This window comes from Typha angustifolia, chromosome 2, assembly GCF_048772165.1.
Source record: "Typha angustifolia cultivar Huaian chromosome 2, ASM4877216v1, whole genome shotgun sequence".
NCBI classification, from domain to species: domain Eukaryota; kingdom Viridiplantae; phylum Streptophyta; class Magnoliopsida; order Poales; family Typhaceae; genus Typha; species Typha angustifolia.
Genome location: NC_133240.1, coordinates 6,927,794 through 6,933,793, shown reverse-complemented (window position 1 = coordinate 6,933,793; position 6,000 = coordinate 6,927,794).

The window sequence follows — 6,000 nt, the reverse complement described above, 5'->3', positions numbered from 1 at the left end:
CCAAACTATAGTAGGAGAATCTATTCCTTCATTGTAGTTTTGAAAGCCCTTCTATTTCTCTGCCAAAAAGTAATTGTTTTTTTAATATATATAATTTAAGAGTCTGTAAATAGATGTTAGATAATAATGTTGTTTTTCTTCGATAATTAGCTAGACTAATCCTTCTAATGAAACGGGTTACAATTGGCTAACTTCACGGTGACAGTATATTTCATCATTGCAAAAGTTCGATCCTGGTCATCTTTCTTTTTCAAAAGAAATATATATATATATATATATATTGCTTAATTTTCACGATTAGAATAAGCATATATAGTATTGCCATACAAATACAATACCAAAGGTTCAAAAAAGGATTCCCTTCAAAGTATGTTCAAAATTTATATTCTTACTATAGTTGGCCAGCCAATCGACTGTTATATTAACTTTAGGGTATGTATGGTTAAATTTAAAACATGGATACAAAGAGCTTAGATACATACAATCGTCGACTAAAACGCTAGGTTGAGGCCTTTCATGATGTTTGAGTCACTATCAACTTCCAAGTAGGTGATATTTCTCTCTCTCTCTCTCTCTCTCCCGCACATAGATAGAACAATAGCAATTTTGAGGATTGAGGCTTCGACCTGTTCTAATTTACTATTGTGGTTGAGGAAGTAGAGCCTTAACCGCTTATGCTAGTGATCGGATCTATTTGTTGTTAGTTACTATTGGATTCACCGCATTCATAGGGTTGTTGCTTTCTTCAACCCCACTCCACTTGTGCCCAAGTGGGTGTGCAAGCCATTCTTTCAATTATATTAGAATGTCCATGTTCTTGAACACAGCAAGCTAGTCTTATTGCATTGATTGGCTTGGCCCAGATGTTAATATATTATCTTATTGCCCACTTCCATAGTTCCATGTTACCCAGTTCTCCAACATTACATCAGTCTTATGTGAGAAGGGCCAAACTCTGGCCCATTAAGTACAAATCCGTGAGACTAAGGTGGCCCATTTTTTTTATCTTTTTTAACTTGGATATAAAAACCAAAGTAATCTGGAGTAGTTCTCATTACTTAGATCATAATTTATAATAGCTAAATAGTGTCAGGCTCCTATTAGCACATGATGAATCCCTTGTTCTTCGGGCATTGGAGATGATATTTACTAGATTTTCTCTATAAGCGGTTATATGCACATAGTTTAGACTGTTGTGATTTGTTTCTTAAGCGGATTTGTATTATTGTTCAACTAATTATCGACAAAGGAATTGATATTCATACTCTTTATCTTTTAGATCCCTCCATAAGTCATTGTTTAGCCAATGATTAAACTTTAGACTCCTAACTTATCAAACATAAAATAATCACTTAATCTCCGGTGGCCCAATGGTAGCCTATAAAACATGTTTCCTCTTTCTTTTTTAATAAGACAAAAAAATAAAGGCTTTCTCGGAACAACTCTAAAATCAAATATATCATAACAAATTCATTTTAGGCACATGCATGGACTCTGATTAAATTTAAATTTTAATATAAAAAATTAAAAAATTAAAAAAATATACGATTATAATTATAGAAAAAGATTCAAAACTTTTATCTCCACCTTTAATACTTGTGTAAAGAAATTAGGGAAACAATCTAAGATATAGAAGAGAAGACTTTTATCACCATTAGTAACATCTTTCGCCACATTCTATTATACTCTCCCATCGCAAAATCGAGGTTAATTCAAGTCAAATCCCCCATTTCTTTTGAGAAAAAAAAGAAGAAAAAAAGTAAGAGATGGAGACTAAACAGAACGACAAGCTAAATTTCTATATAAAAAGATAAGATATAAACTACAAAACTTTACTTAATAAAATAAATTATTCAATCTAGACTTTAACTCCCCAATTAGTATTCAATTCATTACCTCATAAACATATCCAAAACCTTTCACTTGACTCGGATCTTGTGCTCCGCATACATAAGTCATCGCTGCCTATTATACAGTTGCCACATCAGATGTCAAATTTATTCAGCATAAATATTTTCTACGGAGTCATTTGGTGTGGTTGTATGGAGCAGCAACTCAGTCATTGGGTGTGGTTGCATGGAGCAGCAACTCCACACTATATATATATATATATGCATGCCCTACGCTAAAATGAGCTTACCGTGCACAGGTTAACAAAATATCGTGCAAAAGTTGTGTTCCCCCGTCTTGTAAGTTGAAAACAATCATTAGTGGTGTTGATAAGGGCACTCTTTTTGAACTGGCTCTCTTGGACACTTGTGTGGATCGATCTTATTGGTATAGTGCATTTTTTATCCAGTTGTTGGTAGAATAAGAATAAACTTATTCTAATATAGTGAGATTATATTAAGTATAGGAACTCAATAATAGCTTACTGTAATACTAATTTACTAATACCTTAATATTATTTTATATTCATTCATAAAATTTAGTTACTATTAATCAACTTTTCTTTTTTAAAGTATTCTCACACTCTCCTCTCCTTTCCTTCAAAATTAGATTAATTACATATTATAATTTTTTTTACCTCTCTACTGTTGTTTTTTTATATATATATTTACCTCTTAAACTTACTTGGATTTTGTCCTTAAAATTCTTTTTTATTTTTTACATAGATATTTATGAAAGTTAATCAACAGTTAAATTTTGAACAATTTAATAGTAAAAGAATAAAAAACCCTCATTCTTTCTCTCAAATAACAGCATATTTATTATTTTATTTAATTAAATGCTTCGGATTTTTGGTGTATTTTTTTTAACTACAATTTATATGTTTTACTATTTTCTTCGATTTAAGTTGAAAGAAAAAATTGAAAAAAAAAAAGCCTAACCTGCAAAGAAAATATAAATGAATTTTATTTAAAAAGAGTTTCAACAAATAAGAAAATTAATTAGAGGGTACACAAGCAAATAAGAAGTTTTTGAGGGGCATACGTACAAAAAATACCCTTTTCACCTCTTCGTGTCTTGAATATTGTAGAAGTGCAATTTGATACTAGGTTTTTTTTTGCGTATATGCCCTTGGAAAATCTCTTATTTACTTCTATATCTTTCTAGAGTTGGATATTTGTATGAATAATATACCTTTTTGATAGTTAATTTTCAAGTCAAGTTTAAGTAATTTTAATAGAATGTAATAAATCTTAACTAGAGAGATACTTGAAATTAAAATAAGAATGATTTTGTCTTTTTATATTTGAATTTGTTACATTTTTAATAGTTAATTAACTCTAAGAGATATTTATATAAGAATTAAGTGTTTTAAAAGGTATACATACAAAAAGACTTAATGTCTGAAAGATACATAAATACTTATATCAGAGAAGTATATGAGAAAATTAGAAGATATTTTTAAAAAGTATATATGCAAAAACTTACAAAATATTATTGAAATCAAATTTACATGGAAGCCCAAAAATCTTTTCTTTCTTAGAGTTCCATACCGAATATATTACGAAAAACTAAAAACTTAGGCAAGTATATATTCTAGCCGATGATTCAAATTCTTTGCTTAAGTAAATATACGGAATAAATATTAAAGAATAAAGCAAAAATAAATAATAATATTTTTTATAAGAAAAAACTCAAATGGAAAAATAATTATATATTCAAACTTGGATCAAAACTAATCGCTAAATTTATAATCTCGTTAGAGCTCGCGATTCACAGTTTTTCATGATTGATTTATAATCTCAGTAGCCCTCGAGATTAATCTTTCATTTAGATGATCTTTAAGACGAAAGCTTGGTGTGTTGAAGAAGAAACAAAATTTCTTTTCAAAAGTAATTACCAACTCTACTACTAAAGAGTTAAGGCATCCATTAATAAGATAAAATTAAAGTCAAAGCAAGTCTCATAAAAAGTCCAGACTTATCATTTTTCATAGAGATGTACGATTGGGGTTTGGGTGCGTTCAAAAGTGCTGATTTATTTTTCCCAGATGTATTCGAACTTACAAATACACCCATTTGTATGTGCGAACGTGTTGTGAACGCATATAAAGTGCATTTCAACGGTCAATACATCATCTTTATATGTGAAAACGTGCTATGAACGCATATAAGATGTGTTTGAATGATTAATACACCATCTCTATATGTGCGAATGCTTAAGACTGCATTTAAACATATTTGAGTGCGTTTGAACGCGATGCAAACGACTTACCTGTCTCCTCTAGAATATTTTCAAAATTTGTATAAATGCTTATGTACAATTATAAAAGCATTTAGATTATTTTATTTACATTTATAAATATTGAAAACCTAACATATTATATTAATTTTAATAGCATAATACTTGGATTTACATAGATTCAGACTCGTTTTAAATGATAAGGCTAAGATACTCATTTAAATCATATGGCTATTTAGAATAATATTGAACAAACAAACTAATTTTAAAATAATCCAATGATTTATTAGCTTTAAATAATGCAGTGAAATTTGTGAAATTTTAACAAATTCAATAGCATTTATAAAAAAGAGAGAGTGATGCTATGCTTATAATATCACTTTTAATATGGCATCATTTTATCTATTAATAATGATAATTATAGGACCTAAAATATAAGCACGTTTAATACCCACGTTGGTACTTTGGTACCCAGAGGAAGTTCTTTATAAATCGGTTCGTTCTCGCTAATAACATCTATTTATTGTGAGCTATTATTAACAAAACTATTGCTTGCTTGGGATAAAAGTTCACAAATAAGTTTCTTGGTGTTATTTTAATTATTCTTTTCATGCATATAGAGCTACACAAATATGTTTAGGCTATTAATAGACTGATTGGGAAAACAACCAGCACTTATGGCTACTTAATTAATACCTAGTTGGGATAATTAGAGAAGATCCCAAAGGAGTGTAGTGGGCCAATCCTGCAAAGAGTTTGGCAAACTTGGGAAGAAGCAAAGTGAAGGGAAGCAAATCCCCTCGGAAAAGATGGGCACACTGCCTCATGTACTCCGAATCCATGCATTTAATGGACTAAAGATGCTAATGATGCCCTGCCGCCTCCCTTCCCTATCTACTCTCTTTCCTGATATATATTAATATCAACAGTATAATATATTTAGATTTAGGCAATTATATTAGATATAGTATTTAATCATTCAACCTAAAGAAATTATGTACGTGTAATAATCAAATATTTCTACGTAAATTAAGAGAAGCCAGTCTTAAGATTAACTAAGAAATAATAGTTTAGATTTTTATTTTTGTTTTTAAAAGTTATAATATATATATATATATATATATATATATATATATATATAAATTAATTTCTCGTATACTTATTAATCCACACCTCGCCTATATCAAACACCTCCACTTCTCATCTTTTATCTCGTTGCACATCCCACCGTTTGCCTCTTCCTCTTCTTGCGAGCTCTTCTTCCTCGCAGATTAATGGCAGCTTCTTTGAATCCTAACGCACCCATCTATATTCCATCCTTCTCCGCGTTTTCTCCATTAGAGCTCCACTCTACTCCACCACCACCTCCTCCAATTCTCCACCCTAGCCCTTCTTTCCATCCTTTCTATATTGAGTTCCATGAGACCCCAGCTCACACCTCTCTTCTTTACCTCTCTCCTCCTCCTACTACTACTTACGAAGAATTCAATTACTACCTGTCCCATCAAACCCTCTACACCTGCTGCTACGCGAAGGAGTTTCCTCAACCGAGTTCTCTGGGGCCGCTTCCTCCTCCGCTTTCTTGGTGCTCTCTTAAGGAGGCCAAGGAGAAGGGACGAGTGGAGGAAGTGTTGGAGAAGAGGGGTAAAAGAGTCATCACAGGCTCCTTTGGAAGGACGAGAGTGTTTTCTCCAAAGCTTAGGAGTCGAAGGAGATTACTCCCACTGCAGCTTTTAGTGAACAAGAAAAGAGATGGCCTCGATTTCGAGTTCAAAGATGATGACGATGCTAGCGGAGGAAAGACCACAGTGATGATAAAGAATCTACCCAATAAGTTCACGTAAGCTAGAATTGCATTGCTTCTTTATA